This window comes from Marmota flaviventris, chromosome 2, assembly GCF_047511675.1.
Source record: "Marmota flaviventris isolate mMarFla1 chromosome 2, mMarFla1.hap1, whole genome shotgun sequence".
NCBI lineage: Eukaryota > Metazoa > Chordata > Mammalia > Rodentia > Sciuridae > Marmota > Marmota flaviventris.
Genome location: NC_092499.1, coordinates 68965109 through 68981781, shown reverse-complemented (window position 1 = coordinate 68981781; position 16673 = coordinate 68965109). Strand labels below are relative to the sequence as shown.

The following is a 16673-nucleotide window of genomic DNA, read 5'->3' as shown; positions in this document are numbered from 1 at the left end:
GAGGAGCCAGAGAAGTAATCTGCATTGTTAACAAGCGCCACCCCATTGCTTCAGGTGACCCTGAGGTCTGTACCACTGTAAGACCCTGAAAGAAACAGTGATCCAGATCCTTAAAGCCATTTAATCAAAATTTCTCATTATGCAAAGGGACCACAAGGGTTAAAAGACTTGATCAAATCTGGTGGCTAACCGCAGATCTGTTCTCTTACCCCTACTTCCAAGACCCAGGAGCTCACGAGTGTTGGAGAAGCTGAAGTAGCCAGAAAAGCGTTTTCAGAGAGTTTGTAACCCCTTTTCCCCCAGCCGCGGCTACGAAAAGGGGCGTTAACCTGCCTTCGGAGTTAGCATCTCCCTCGCACCACCTCTGAGTTTCCAAACCACCCAAAGAAAGTTGGGTGGCGGGGCTGTGGCGGGGCCCCCGGGGGAGGCCAGCTGCTCCGCCTCCGGCGCAGGCGGGCGCGCTCCACAGTGGCCGCGGAGCGGCGAGCGCGGGACTCGGCGGGCGGCGGGCGGGGAAGGCGCGGGGCGTGGTTTGTAGCTTCCGAGCGCCGAGGAGCGGAGCGCGCTGTGCTGCGACCAGAGCCTTCGGCTGGACCGAAAAAACGAGACCGAAAACCAGCGAAAGGTGCGATCTAGGGAGAGGGGCAAACGGAGCGCCGATCTGGGGCGGCCCCGGCCCGTGCCCTCGCCTATCGGCCGGCCGGACGGCGGGTGAGCGCGGCGGCGGGGGCCCCAGCACCCTGGTGCACCCCGGAGAGAGCGGGAGGGAGGGGAAGGTGCCCGGGTGAAGGAGGGGAAGGTCCCCCACCCGGGGCGGGGGCTACGGGAGACGCCAACAGACCCGAGGCCGGGGTCCGAGCCCGGCCACGGGAAACTTTGCACGGGTGGGGAGAGCGGGATGCGTGCAGGGCGCTGCAAACTTGTCAGCGGGCGGGGCGCTCCGGGGATTGGAGCAAGCACCATCGGGTGGCGTTTGTCTCTCCGGCTTCTTTGTGTCACCTCCGGGCCCCAGCCCGCCGGTCCGCCGAGCTCGGGAAGGGGCGGCGCGGGACGTGGGCCGGGTCCTCCGGCTGCCCCCGCCTGGGCGCAGGCCCCAGAGCTCGGGGTGGGCTAATTGTTTTCATTCCTCGCGTCACGCCTGGGCGGGAAAGATTTTGAACACCGCGTGAGATAGAACGGCAGAGCTGCGGCGCAGAGATTGCAAAATCGTGGGCGGTACGAGGCTCGCCCCCGGGACCGAGAACCTGCGGGCCCGGACGCATGGGGGCTGGAGGGGACCCGCCAGCCCCGGCGCTCGAGAACAGCGGCGGGCGGGGCGGCCGAGCGCCACGGCTAGGCTGGATGGGGGGGGGGGCACTCGGATGGCTGGGATTATAATTCCATTTTGATTGCTTGGGGTCTTTGTTGTCTGAAATTGCCTTTAGGGTCTGACGATAGCACCTTCTCCTTAGGTTATTTTCCTTCTGTTCAGAGGGGGCGCGGGGCGGGGGGGAGCTGCGTAGGGAATCAGTGCTGCTCCCAACCACATTAGCCGCTTTATTAGGTGGAAGTCGATAAGTCCTGGGTAACCTTTGCTTTTGTGGACGCCTGTTATTTCCGAAAGTTATTATTTTCCCCTCCCCTAGTGGAAGGGAGCGTCTGAGCTGGATGCCAGCAGGCACGATTGTGTACAAGCACCAGCAAGTCGGAGCCAGACCGTGAGGGTTCTGTCTAGCCGCGGAACACTTTTGCAACGCTCTTTTTTTGTTTTTTAAGTTTGTTTGATTTCAAGCAACTTTTATCTGCCTTTCCACAAGTTTCCATAGATCCCAAGGCCTCGTCGCAGATACTGTGTGTAGTTATACTAGGATGAATTCTATTCTTTTCAGAGGTGGGTAATGCAGTGAAACATACCTGGGCTTCTCACCACTCAGGTACTTGCCACCGAGATACCATGAACGCCGTAAAGGTTTTTATGGGGTGAATAGTTGGTGCGTTTCCATATTTTGATGCATGACTGCTTCTCCAGTTTTCTTTCTGGAAAACTGTTCAGGCTCCCCAGGGTTTTTCCTGAGATAATTACTATATGGCCTCAGCCCCACCCGCCTGTCCCCTCCGCTCTCTACCCTCCTGGCCGTGGGAACAGGTGTAATTCACATGAAGTTTTCATGATGAAAAGTCTGGAGATGTCAAAATGAGTAAAAAAGTGGAAATGTTTATGTCTTTGTCCATATGTTTGAGTTATGAGTCTTTATTTGGTTGCAAGATTCAAAATCAAACCAATTTGCATCAGCCAGCTTTGTACATTTAAGATTGTTTTAAACCAAGTGCCAGGGTGCATGCCTGTTAGGATTGCAAGTTTGAGGCCAGTCTCAGTAATTAAGTGAGAACTTCAGCAACTTAGCCAGACCTTGTCTCAAAATAAAAAGTTAAAAGGGTTGGGAATACAGCTCAGTGGAAAAACGCCCTGGGTACAATCCCAGTATCAAATGAGGAAAAAGGATATTGCAGTTTTTGTTTTTTGGTCTTGGGGATTAAACTAGGACCACTCCCCAGTCTTTTTTAGTTTGAGACAGGGTCTCCCTAAGTTGCCTAGGTGTCTTGAAATTCATTCTGCCTCAGTCTTCCCAGTCTCTGGAATCACAGGTATACATCAGGGCACTGGCTGCAGTGTTTTTTTTTTTTTTTTTTAATGGTGCTGGGGATTGAACCCAGGGCCTTCCTTGTATATACAAGAGAAGCTATATACTAACATACTAACTGAGCTATATCCCCAGCCCTGGCTGTAGTGTTTTAAAGAACTGAGTTACAATGCAGTTATTAAGTAATGTCCTTAGTAGCATAAGGTGAGAGTTTAATTGGAAATTTAAAAACTGAATCAAGGCTGGGTGTGGTGGCGCATGCTTGTAATCCCAGCAGCCTGGGAGACTGAGGCAGGAGGATCACAAGTTCAAAGTCAGGCTCAGCAAAAGCAATGCACTAAGTAACTCAGTGAGACCCCTGTCTCTAAGTAAAATACAAAATAGGGCTGGGGATGTGGCTCAGTGATCAAATGTCCCTGAATTCAATCCCTAGTATTAAAAAAAAAAAAAAAAAAAAAAAAGACCGAATCAGTCCCTTTAATAAGGCAAGGATGAAAAGTAATTTATTTGTCATTACTCATCATGTTTTATTTAATTTTTTACAGTTTTAAAAAATTTCATTTATCGTGTTTCAAGTGTAGATTTTCAATAATGTCACAGAATTATTCATTTATTCAAATAATATTCTATCATATACAGTCACTGTGCTAGATCCTGGAGATCTGGAAAATACTAGTACCCACTTATAGAATGTTCATTTTGTACCAGTAAATAGTTGATACTGATCACCTCATTCGTCTGGAAGTTTTATTGTGTACCTCCAGTGCTAGGGGCTGGGGTTATGATGGTACACCAGGCAGCTGTGGTTCCTTCCCTTATCTAGTGAGGAAGATAAGCAGAAAATAAAATGCATTACTTAACTAATCACAGGTCTGAGAACATATATCATCCCACTCTTCTCTTCAAAACTCTCTAGTGGCATCCCCTCTTCCTCTGAGTGAGTGGCCCCCAGTGCTGCCTGTTCAGGTTCTCCGCTCCTTAATCTCATTACCTTCTTGACCTTTCCCGTTCTTCTCTTCCTTACTCATGTGTGTTCAGCCAAACACGCTCTCTTGCTGTTTTTTAGGCTTTGGGGACTTACTATGCTCTGCCTGAATGCCCGCTGTCCCCCAGCTTCCATATCTGTGATGGTTCTCTCCCTGACCCGCTTCACTTCTTCATCCCATGGTATAGTCTCAGAGAAACTTCACTAACCTCCAAATTTAAATTCATAACCATCCTCACATTCCTACTCTCATGATTTGTTCTTTTGTCTCCATAGCACTTATGGCTGTCTAAAATATGATGTTTCTTGCTTTTTGTCTGTCTTCCTCCACTGGGTCGCACACTCCATCAGAACTCTATGAGAGGCCTTTTATGACTGCTGGGTCTTTAGGTCTTGGAACAATGCCTGGCGTGTGGTAGTCCACAATAACCATCTGTTGCACGGCCATTGTTGAATGCAAAGGGACAACCGAGTGCTGAGACACAGAGTAACCCGAGGCTCCTGGGTTACTAGTGAGAAGGCCTCTCTGGAGGTGACATTGAAGCTGAGCCTCGGAGATGAGCCCTGCTGCTGTGGGGTAAGAGGTTGTGGAGAAGAGACAGGCGTGAAGGGAGATCAGGCAGAGACGTCATGAGTTAAGGCCTTGAGGCAGGAGAGCTCAGCTGTGTGTGGATTTATTGGAAGTGAGAAGGTCGTTGTGGCTGAACACAGTCAACTCAAGGGAGGGTGGAACCAAGTGACGGAGTGCTGATCAGGTGTCAGATCATGCAGGGCCTTTGAGAGTCACATGGAATCCTCATATAGTCACTATTAGCCCCATTTTTATAGTTAAAAAAAACAACTGGTTATTGGGTAGATAAAATATCTTTCTGAGATAACAGCAAATGGCAGAGCCAAGGATAGGAAGCCAGGCTCTGACTCCAGAGCACCGATGTGTCCCTACTATGCCAAGATCGGAAGACAAGTCATTGCAATGTACATGTGGCAGTGGCAGAAAAGATGTACCCCTGGGGGCTGTGAGAGGAGGGAAGCACCTAGTTCTGCCTTGGTGTGGGAAGGCCAAATTGGAAAAAATGAAATAATTTTTCCCTTTTTTTTATTACTATGAAAATTTTCAGTTTAGGTTCAGTTAAATTGAGAAATAATGTTAACATTAAAAGCAATAGCTTCTACTCCAAGGCTTAAAAATAGCAAGACTTGCTTTGACTGGTGTCGAATGCCCCCTTTCCTATTGTCACCAAGTAAATGATTATGTCTGGAATAGTATAAAATCATTTACGTGTGAGCCTGTAATTGTTCATGAAATTTTGAGGGCTTTTGTTTTTTTGTGGGGGAGGATGCTGCTCTATATTCTTTTTTGATTGTTATCTTAAATTTTCAGTTTTACATGATAAATTTTTAAACAGCTTTATTGAATATAATTGGCACATAGTAAATGCCCATATTTAAATTTTAATATTAAATATTTTTATTTAGTTTTATTTTTTGAGACGGGGTCTCACTATGTTGCCAAGGTACATCTTGAATTTCTGCACTCAAGGTATCCTTCTGCTTCAGCCTCCTGAGTAGTAGAACCACAGGCATGTGCCACCATGCTGGGATTGATCAGGTTTTGACTTACACATAGACCTGTGAAGCCATCTCTTCCCCAACCTCTTGCCTCACCCTAGATCTCCCCTTTCCCATACAACCAGTGATAGTATTCTGACTCTATGGGTATGTTGGCATTTAAAAATTTACATAAGGTAGGGAAGATGGTGGAATGAGATTGACATTATCACCCCTATGTATGAGTATGATTGCACGAATGGTGTGACCCTACATCACATACAACCAGAGAAATGAAAAATTGTGCTCCATTTGTGTAAAAAAAAAATAAAATTAAAAAAGTTTATATGAATGGAAATGTTAAGTACGTTCTCTTCTTGGCCTGGCTTCTTTCACTTAGGATAATTAATTTTGAGACTTAGCCGTGGTATTGTGTGTATCAATATATTTTTAAAAATATTTATTTTTTAGTTATAGGTGGACACAATATCTTAATTTTATCTGTATGTGGTGCTGGGGATCGAACCCAGTGCCCCACACATGATAGGTGAGCGCTCTACCTCTGAGCCACAGCCCCAACCCAATATTTTTTTTTTTTTGCTTAGAAATATTCCATTTTATTGATAAACCTCAGGGCATTTATCTGTATACCTTTTGACAGACATTTGGGTTACTTCCTGTCTTTGGCTATTAAAAGTAAAAATGCTATGAACATTGTATACAGTCTTTGGACATCTGCTTTTATTTCCCCTGGGGTCAATGTGTAAAGTAAAATGACTGGATAATATGACAAGTAGTTATTTAACTTAAAGAAACAATCATACTTTTCCAATCTCAATTATGTCATTTTACATTCCCAAAGTAGTGTTTGAGAGTTTCAGTTGTTCCAAATCTTTGCCAACAATTGGTATGGTCAGGTTTCTCATGGACAGACTAATAGTGGGATCTCCTTGTGGTTTTAATTTGCATTTTCTTGATGATTAATGAGTATCTTTTATATACTTATTTGCCACCCATATATCTCTTTTGTTGAAGTGTGCACATTTTGTGCCATTTTTCTTGTCTTGTTTTGAAGATTCTTTGCATATTCTGAATACAAGTCCTTTATCAGATCCATCATTTGCAAATATTAGCTTTTGGTTTTGTCTCAGTCAGTTTTGTGTGGGCATAACAGAATACCGCAGACTGGGAAATTTATAATGGACAAAAATTTATTAGTTAAGCCAATTCTAAAGGCTTGCAGGGGCTGGCACCTGTTGCGGACCTTCTTGTTGAACCACCCTGCTGTAGAAGAGAAAAGGGGGTGAGATCCATTCCTACCATGATATCATCAATTCATCACCTCTAATACAGTTACAATGACAATTACATTTCAGCAGTTGGGGGGGACATTCAAACCATAACAATGTCTTTCATTCTCGTAAGTATCCTTTGAAGTTACTGTTCATGATTTTGATGAAATCCAAGTTATCAGTTTATTCTTTATGGACTGTACTTTGGTGTTATATCTAAGAAGTCTTTATCTAACTCAAGTCACAAGGTCCTATTTCTCCTTCTCTTTTTTCCTCTTCCTCTTCTTCCTCTTCCTCCTCCTCCTCCTCTTCCCCCTTCCTCTTTCCCTTCTCCTTCTTCTTCCTAAAAGACTTATAATTTTTAGTTTTACTTTTAGGTACATTGGCCTTGCATTAATTTTTGTTTATGGTGCAAAGTATAGGTGGAGTTTGCCTCACCCTGCCGGAAATATTTGGCAGTTTCTGAAGATGATGTTTGGAGACAATGTCTAGGCTAAGGCAAGGGGCATTTGCTCTTGGCATCTACTAGTGGGTGGAGGTCAAGGATGCTGAGAGATCACCTCAAAGGAGAAATCAGTCATTCAACCAAAATGTCAGAAGTGCTGAAGTTGAGAAACTCTAGGCTTGAGGTTTATCAATTTTTCACTCTTCTTTTTTCTTTCTTTTTTAAATGGTGATACTAGGAATTGAACCCAGGACTTGCATGTGCTAGACAATGGCTCGACTACTGAGCTACATCCCCAGCCCTTTTTATTTACTTTATATTTTGAGACAGGGTCTTGCTAAGTTGCCCAGGCTGGACTAAAACCTGTGATCCCCCTGCCTCAGCTTTCTGAGTTGCAGGGATTACAGGCATGTGCCAGGCCAATCTTTAGATATTTGGGCTATTTAGACATTTATAGTGATTAGTAATATATTATTTAAGTCAATAAGGTTGTTTTCTGTTTTTCCTCATCTGCTTTTTTGTATCCTTTTCCTCATTTTCTATCTTCATTGGAATTAAATGAAAATTATCTCCCCCTGTGGTGCTGGGATTGAACTCAGGGCCACATGTATACCAGGCAAGAACTCTACCACTGAGCTATGCTCCCAACCCATGAACTAATTAAATATTTTTAGTGATTCTATTTTACACACACACACACACACACACACACACATATACACACACACATATATAGGCTTCTTAGCTATTGTTCTTTGTTTCTATTATTTCTGTAATTATTTAAACACACCACAATTTACCTGCAAACAACATTATATCACTTCATGTCCGGTATGAACTTCGTAATAGGGGGATGCGACTGTGGCGCAGCAGTAGTGCACTTGCTTGGCATGTGTGAGGCACTGGGTTTGATCCTCAGCACTGCATTAAAAAAAAAAAGTCTATCAACAACTTAAAAAAATAAAAAATAAAAAAATAAAAAAATCTTAATAGTAAATTTTGAATTCTCTTGATCTTTATGCTATTGTCATACATTGTAGTTTTCATCTGTTCTAAACCCCATACTACATTATTATCCTTTTTTTTTGAGTAGCTAATTATCTTTTTTTTTTGCTAATTATCTTTTAAATAAGAAAACAAGACAAAATAAAACCCAGTATTTATCCATGCAGTTACACTGGTTATATTTTTTTATTTTAATATTGTTAAATGAAAAAGCAAATAGGGTTTAGGTTATTGGATTCTCATGTATTTACCAGTTTGTAAAGTTAAACTCTTAAAGAAGTGATATTCAGAAATCAGAACATAGTTCATCTTATCAAACTAAATCCACAGAATTGTTTTAGGGCAGGTGATTGCTGCACTAGGAAGGTGTTTTAGTGTACTGCAGATATTAGAAAAGCAGAACACCTGGAGTTGGAGCACTCGCCAGCCCATGGGTGCCCTGGCTTGCTTTCTTTTTTCTGAGTAGCATGAGAAAGAGGGAGGTGGATGGGGAGAAGTAATTCATCCATGTTGACATTTTCCAGACCCTGAGAAATTTGAAAGCTGTTTGAATGCATTTCTCTCTCTTGATGGTGTGTGTTGAAAAGCACTTTCTTCCAGCACTTTGGGTCAGGAAAACACATCTGATAAAAATGAGTCTCAAGCTTGTACTTGTTCATGTCCATATTGATTGAAAACTGCGATCTGAGATGCAGGAGTGGGGTCCCTCTACAGTTTGCATCTGCTTGCTGCTCTAGTTCCTGCTGACTTTTTGTCTTCCTTTAGGGACTGCCAGTGTTTGCAGTTTGTCCTCTGGGAGTAGCTCTTTTCTGTCTGGCTATGCAAATGAATCCCTGTTCAATTCATTCAACAAGTAATTTATTTTGTAAATGTTTATTATTTCTAGACTCTGTCACATTGATGAAAATCAGTGCCCCTTGCCCTTAGCCAGATATCTACTAGGAGAAAGGAGTCCTGGTGAGATAACTGGTGACTGCTACAGGGAAGGTGTGAACAGAGTAAAACAGAACAGCAGTGGTTCTCAAAGTGTCATTTGGGGACCAGCAGCAGCCAGCCTATAGAATCAAAACCTTCATGGTAGGGCCCAGCAATTTGTCTTTAACAAGGCTTCAAAGTGATTCTGATGCTGCTACGTCTATGAACTACAGGTAGACGTGGAGGATTAGATGATCTCTGAGATTTTTTTCCAGCTCTTCAAATCTGTGAATGTGGTTTAGAAATGTGGTATTGGTGAAGAGCACTAGTTTGTACTAATAAAATAGGAAATAAAACTTTAATTGCTTTGGGTGTGGTGGTGCATACCTGTAATCCCAGGGACTTAAGAAGCTGAGACAAGAGGATCACAAGTTCAAGACCAGCCTAGGCATCTTAGCTAGACCCTGCTTCAAAATAAAAAATAAAAATAGGTCTGGGGATGTAGCTTAATGTAGAGCACCCCTAGGTTCAATACCCAGTACTGTAAACAAACATACAAACAAGCTCCCCCCAACAATAATTATAATGTAGATAAAACAAATCGAAATGATAAAGTTGTGTTTGCACTGGGACAAAAGTCAATCGTCTTTTTTTTTTTTTTTTTTTTTTTCCAGTGCTGAGGATTGAACCCAGGACCTTCTCATGGTAGCTAAGTGCTTGACCACTGAGTTGTACCCCCAGGCAGTAAATTTTTTAAAAAATATTTTTTATTTGTTCTTTTTAAATATACATGACTGTAGAGTGTATTTTGACATATTATATATACATAGAGTATAACTTACTCTAATTAGGATCCCATTCTTGTGGTTGTACATAATGTGGAGTTTCACTGGTCATGTATTCACATATGAACATAGGAAAGTTATGTTTGATTCATTCTACTGTCTTGTCCATTCCCTTCCTTCTCCCTTCCCTTCATTCCCCTTTGTCTAATCCATTGAACTTCTATTCTTCCCTTGTCCCCACTTATTGTGTGCTAGCGTCCACATATCAAAGAGAACATTTGGTCTTTGATTTTTTGGGATTGCCATCCAATAAATTGGTTAAATTTTTTTTTATTATGAAGAATTTAAAATATATCCAAAAGCAGAGATAATAGTAAAATGAACTCCTGTGTAACCCTTAGTCAGTGCCAATAATTATGTCCAGGGCTGTGAGTGTTGGTGGACAACTGTAATCCCAGCTGCTGGGGACTTGAGGCCAGCTTGGGCAAGTAGAGAGACCCAGTTTCAAAAAAAAATCAACTTCTGCCAACCTGGTTTTAACTTTGCTCTTTCCTATCCTATGTTTGCTGAATTATTTTGGAGCAATTTTCATACATCATATCATTTCATCTATAAATAGTTAGATTTTTAATTATTTGAGATAATAAGGTATTTGATACAAATTTGAAACTGAACCACATGAATGATAGGTCAGATTTATCTAGAGTTTATTTATACAAACATGGGTAAAACAAAACAACCAATGTGGACATGTGTATATGTATTCCTATTAGCCTAAAATCCATTCAAAATAAGTGTACCATGGGCTGGGGTTGTGGCTCAGCAGTAGAGTGCTCACCTAGCATGTGTGAGGCACTGGGTTTGATTCTCAGCACTGCATATAAATAAATAAATAAAATGAAAGGTCATTAACAACTTAAAAAATATATTTTTTACATGTGAATTAAGAATTCTTATGATTCATTTCAGCAAATTATGTTGTCTCATTTAGAAAGAAAACTTATATAGCATGTCAGGATGCATGGTAATTTTTTTTTAAATATTTATTTTTTAGTTGTAGTTGGACACAATACTTTTATTTTATTTATTTATTTTTATGTGGTGCTGAGGATCAAACCCAGGGCATCACATGTGCTGGGCGAGCACTCTACCGCTGAGCGACAACCCCAGGCCCTGCCCCCCCTTTTTTAAATATTTATTTTTTAGTTGTAGTTGGACACAATACCTTTATTTTATTTATTTATTTTTATGAGGATGCATGGTAATTAAAAGAAGAAATCCTTGGGCTGGGGAGGTAGCTCAGTGGTGAGTACATACTTAATATTTGTGGAGGCCCCTGAGTTTCATCCCCAGCACCAAAAAAGGGGAAACATCTGCTCATCTTAGTGAAAAGAGTACATGCAGTATCTCTTTTTTCAAGGTTAGAGATAACCGTATTTTGTCAGCGATCAGGCTGTGAGGTGCTTATGTTTGGAGGGGAAGGGCAGAATTGATTTACACAACATGGCGCCTGTCTCCTTATGCTTTGGCTTAGGAGCACAGTGCGGTGTCCTGAGGAAAAGCTGATTGTATCACTTAGGACTAATATCTTCATGCTTAGCTGCTTCTGTATGATTCATTACTTAAGGGATCATACCATAGGAGTTAGCTAATTTTAATTTAAAAATGCTAATTGCTCAGGAGGAAATCTGTTTATTTATTTTAGTTGTAGATGGACACAATACCTTTAATTAATTAATTAATTAATTAATTTTTTATGTGGTGCTGAGAATCAAACCTGGTGCCTCATGCATGCTAGCTCTACCTCTGAGCTACAACCCCAGCCCGACTCAGGAGGAAATTTTAAACGTAAATTTCAATAAAATAAGTAAAGCTGTTCACGACCCTTCTACCAGCCCTCCTAATTAAAAACAAAAAAGCATAAAAACAAAAGCAACAACAACAAAAACCCCACAACTCAAATATCTCTAAGCTATTAATGCTATGGGAAGTTGTAGCCAATGCATGATGGGATTGTTTGGTTGACTACGGTATACTAGAACTTTTATTTAAAAAATTTGAGCTAGTGATTCAGAGAGAGGAGGAAAAAGAGAAATGACTTGTAAGTTCTGTTATGAACAAGTTAAACATGTGTTTTATTATTTACACTTTTGTGTTAGCAATGAAAATAGGTTACTAGCATGCTCTTATTAAAATATCCTTACTTTATTAATATTATTAAAATCATTCATTTGATGATATTAAGTAAGAATTTTTCCTCTGTTAATAGGTCTTTGTTTAAAAGAGAGTATGTTACCTTTGGAGTCTGTACTTTTTTTCATCGTAGGAAGCTTCAACTCTATTGGGTAATAATTAATTCTCTCCAAATGTTTAGTCCAGAGCTGATTATATTCCCTTCTGACCTGGATGAGAAGGAACTCCTGAATGCTTGTATCCACACTTTGATGATTTGGTCACAAAGACTCTCTGTTGGTGATGTTTCTGAGCCTTGGAGGGTGAGCTGGCTCCTCCTTCCCTGAGTCATCACGGTGTTTTGTAGTTGGCTGTCTGTTTTCTTAGCAACTGCTGTTGATTTCAGGTTTGAGCAGGGAGAGCATGTTCTGAAATGATCCAGCATATTCTTTTGCATTATCCATGCCTGTTAAACTTTATGATGTTAATGTATGTACCACGAAGAATGAACGCTTGAATACTTTTCCTGGCTCTACCTTCTCAATCATTTTTTGTTTGATTTGTTTTCAGGTTAAGTGGACTGAGTGGGAGTCAGGGTAGGAAAGGAGAAAAATAAATGAATGTGGGACACAGTGAATCTGCCTGTGCATGCTCCTGGACTGTAGCAGAACCCAAATGGCCTCCGTGTGCCGATGGGATAAAGTGTAATTTACTGAGGTTTTCAGCTTACTGCTCCCATGTGCGTAACTGCTAGAGGAAGGAGTGAATTTTAGAAATGTCTGTGGTATAGTGAAGTGATGGGATGGCTTCTGAAGACAGCCTGACGTTGGTTCAGATCCTAGCTTCACCATAAACTAACTGTATGCATTGGGACAACTTACATAACCTCTCTGAGTGCAAGTGAAGCTAAAATACCATATTGTAAGAATTTGTGAGTATTGCTGAGATAGCATAGGGAACAGTTACAGTATCTATAGAACACACGGCAATTAAAGTTACCGTGTTCAATTCATGGGTGGCGTGTACAGGGGCTAGGTGACAGGTGTTGGGTGCAATTAGAAATGAGTTAGACATGGTTCCCAATTACTAGGAATGGGGTAGATGGCCTTGTTAGTAGGTCCTTTAGTATGATCTAGAATGGAAGAGGGGCCAAATGTGGTGCTGGCAAAGTACAGTGGGTGCGGAAAGCAAGTGTTGACCTGTGCCAGCTTTGGGAAGTTATGGCTAATTTTGTAGCACATTTGAGCTCAGTGTGTGTAGCTGGGTCTCGAATGATCCAAGAAGGTTTTTGTGGGTGGAGAATGGAGGAGAGTAGATTTCAGGCTGAAGAAAAGCACAGGTTCATGGCAGAATGTGGTGGAAGAGAAGAGTGGAGAGAAGATTTGTGGTTGGATTTTGGATGCAGAAGTATTTGGACTATGTTCTCATAGCCTGTGGGGGAATGGAAGCAGCTACTTGGTGTGAACTCTGTTTCACAAAAATGTTCTAGAAGATATATTAGAGACCTGGGACATGCCTGTAATTCCAGCGGTTTTGGGAGGCTGAGGCAGGAGGACTGTGAGATTAAAACCAGCCCCATTAAGTTAATGCGAGGCTCCAAACAATACAGTGAGAACCTGTTTCTAAATTAAAAAAAAAAAAGAAAAAAAAATATATATATAGGCTGGGGATGTGGCTTGGTAGTTAAGCACCCGTGTACCCCTGTATCCCACCCCAAAAAACCCTAAAAAAGATATATTGGAGAGACAGGAAATCCAATCAAAAGTATGTTTCAAAAATACAGGTGAGTGATGAAGAAAGATTCTAAACGAGGTGCCAAAGAGGATGTTGGTGCCGTTAGTTGAGGGAAGGAAAACATAGGAGAAGACATGGGAAGAATTGGATGGTGTGGCAGTGGGGTGGCATGATGGGTTTTTTGAGCTCAAACATTAGTGAGATCGCTAGCCAAAAATTGGAAATTCAGTTATGAAAGAAGGAAATTGACATTTTTTTTGTGCGTACATACTATGTCTCAAGTTTTATTCTAAGCACCTTCACAAATTATAAAGAGGAAGCAGCTGGGTGCAGTGGTGCACACCTGTAATTCCAGTATCTCATGAGGCTGAGGCAGGAGGATTGCAAGTTCAAAGCCAGCCTCAGCAAAAGCGAGGCACTAAGCAACTCAGTGAGACTCTGTTTCTAAGTAAAATACAAAATAGGGCTGGGGATGTGGCTCAGTGGCTGAGTGCCCCTGAGTTTAATCCCTGGTACCTCTCCTCCCCTGGCAGATGGTGTTTTTATAGGTGAAGAAATAGAGGCTCAGATAGAGTCCTGATATGTAAACATCACAGTTTCTTTTTGCTGTTTTGTTTGTGTGTATCGTTGAGCCAGTCTTGCTGTGTAGCCTAGGCTGTCCCAAGCTCTGCCTCAGCCTCCTGAGTAGTTGGGATAGCAGGTGTGCACCACCATGCCTGTCTCAAACTGGACTTTACTGTCAAAACACTTGTCATTTTTAGCTTTGTCTTCATTTTGGAGGAATGGAGGAGTGAGTGAAGACTGAGGTACAGCAGGTTGCCTTCTCTGGCACTTTTCCTCGGTTTCCACCTTCAGGCTCCTATTACAGATGCTTTGCTCTGAGGAGAGTATCACTGTCTACCTGGGTGATTTCTTTATGTTTTCTGAAGAGTGTCAAAGGGAGTTTGATTCTTCATTTTGTTTCTCAAATTCCAATATTCCTTTCCTTTATTTTATCTTATTTATTTATTTTTTGTGGTGCTGGGAATCAAATGCAGGCTCTTGCCTATGCTAGGCAAATGCTCACTGAGCCACAACCCTTTTTATTTAATTTTTTTGAGACAGAGCCTCTTAAGTTAATGAGGCTGGCTAAAATTGTGATCCTCCTGCCTCAGCCTCCTGATTAGCTGGAATCACAGATGTGTGCCACCATGCCTGGCCTCCTTTCCTTTTAGAGCTGCCTGAAGGTTGAAGTCCTTTAAGTCCACCCCCCCCCACCCCCATGAAATGGAAACATTTGGGTCAGAGTGTGTAAATACTTATCTAATGAGCTCTGCTTTAGTTGGATTGGAGAAGCAAGTGGGGCAGAGAGAATGTTGCTTTTTCCTTAATGCTATCCTTTTTATTAGATGATGAATTGTGTAATCATGAGGTCAAGTTCATGGGTGCAGATAAAAACTAAGTCTGGCAAGACTTTAACTGACTTTTAAAGTCTTTTTTTTTTTTTTGTAATTACACAAATCCAACACACACACACACACACACACACACACACACACACACACTCAGAGAGCAAAATCCCTTGCCCATACTATTTTCACTTTCCATTTTTGGAGCCTTTCTCCCTAGAAATAATCACTGTGGACAATTGTATGTCTCTCCCATTTAATATTTCCAAAGAACCATCGCAGTTACTAGTCATGTATCTAGAATTCCAGTTTTTCCTTTTCACCTAGATATTTGATGTCAGGACTTATAATTGGGGTTTTATAAATGTGGTTTCCTTTTTTAGACTGTGGTTCTGAAAGTCCCACAAACATCAGATTGAACCTTCTGTTAAAATACTCTTGGATCACCTTTCAAATCAGTGACATACCCCAGGTTAGAATTTCGGAGACCTTGAGTTTCTCATTTGTTGCTAAACCAGTTCTGTTAGTTAATTTATGACACAAGTTTGCCAGTTAACTGCAACAGTGGGCAAAAACATTTTCTTTTCTTTCTTTCTTTCTTTCTTTTTTTTTTTTTTTGAGGAGAAAGGGCAGAAAGGAGCTGAGAATAAAAATTAACACAGGCCCATTTTTTAGTGCCATCACCATATTAATCCATTATTTCATAAGGTAAAAGCTCAAATAATATTTGCTATAGTAAATTCCTCTACAGAGTCCTGTAATGAATGAGTAGATTAAATATATGTTACCCACTCAGGAGGTTTCTTACTGTAAGTTTAAGGATATGTGTTTTGGAATCTGAAATACTGGAGTTTGAGTTTTGCTTGTAAACTTGCTATGGGGATCTAGACAAGTTACTTAACCTCTCTGTTTCCCTAAATGAGATAAATAGTATTTGTCTTATAGACCTGAGAAGATTATGGTGCTTGTAAAGTGTCTGGTATGAGTTAAGAACTAAATAAATATTAACTATTCTTATTACTGTTTTATCATGATTATCAAATAGAGTGCCAAAAATTTTGTAAAGAAAATGTACGTGTTCTTATTTAAGCTATTAACAGAGGAGGTATCACTGATATTTCACTTTCATGTACTATAGGTTGTTAGAAGGAATGTACAAATATTGAGAAACTTTTAAAAGCAGATGCAAATCTCAGTATCTCTTAGTTGATTAGCTTCTTATCCAAGGAGCTTCACTCAGAGAATTACACAGATTTCCTTTTGTCTTAGTGGGGGCCTACTTCTCAGTGCTGTTCAGTATTTCTGGTTTCGGTTCTAATTGGGAGAATACTACAGAGTGCATGACATTTTTGGAGGCATGTTCTAATTGTTCATCAAGTAAGAGAAAGCACCCTAAATGGTGTTTCTGTTGAAGGGTGTGTTCTGTGTGTTTTGGAGGCAAGGAAGGTTAGGGATATTTCCATGGGGACAGCTTAGAGAGAAGGAAAAATATTCCTTAGAAACTTCAAACTTAGAATTTCAAGTTTAAAATTTCATGAAAATAAAGCTTAAGAATTTTGTAATTGTAGTTATTAGAGATAAGAGGTCAGAAGGAATTCTAATGTTGCAAGTTTTATCTTCACAAGAAAGTACATAAATTCCAAATAGTTTAATGAGATCAAAGATATACTAAAGAAATAATTCTGGCTTTGTCCCAGAAATGGGACAGAAATTATTTTTATTTTTACTTATTTAATTAAGGCCAGATAAATTTCTACAGAGTCACTGTGCATGCTATAAGTAA

General features: G+C 41.0%; 1 protein-coding gene across 8 annotated transcripts in view; it reads left to right on the top strand.

Annotated features, from left to right (window-relative positions):
* Positions 1–523: 523 nt before the first annotated feature.
* Syne2 (spectrin repeat containing nuclear envelope protein 2) overlaps positions 524–16673 on the top strand; it is a 332720-nt gene continuing 316570 nt past the window's right edge. For 6 of the 8 annotated variants that reach the window (XM_071607983.1, XM_071607984.1, XM_071607982.1 and 3 more), the window contains exon 1: positions 524–625. The gene's annotated coding sequence lies outside the window, so the exon portion shown is untranslated. Of the gene's footprint in view, positions 712–1079; positions 1216–16673 lie in introns of those variants that run through there. The other 2 variants (XM_071607977.1, XM_071607978.1) reach the window with 2 other exon arrangements.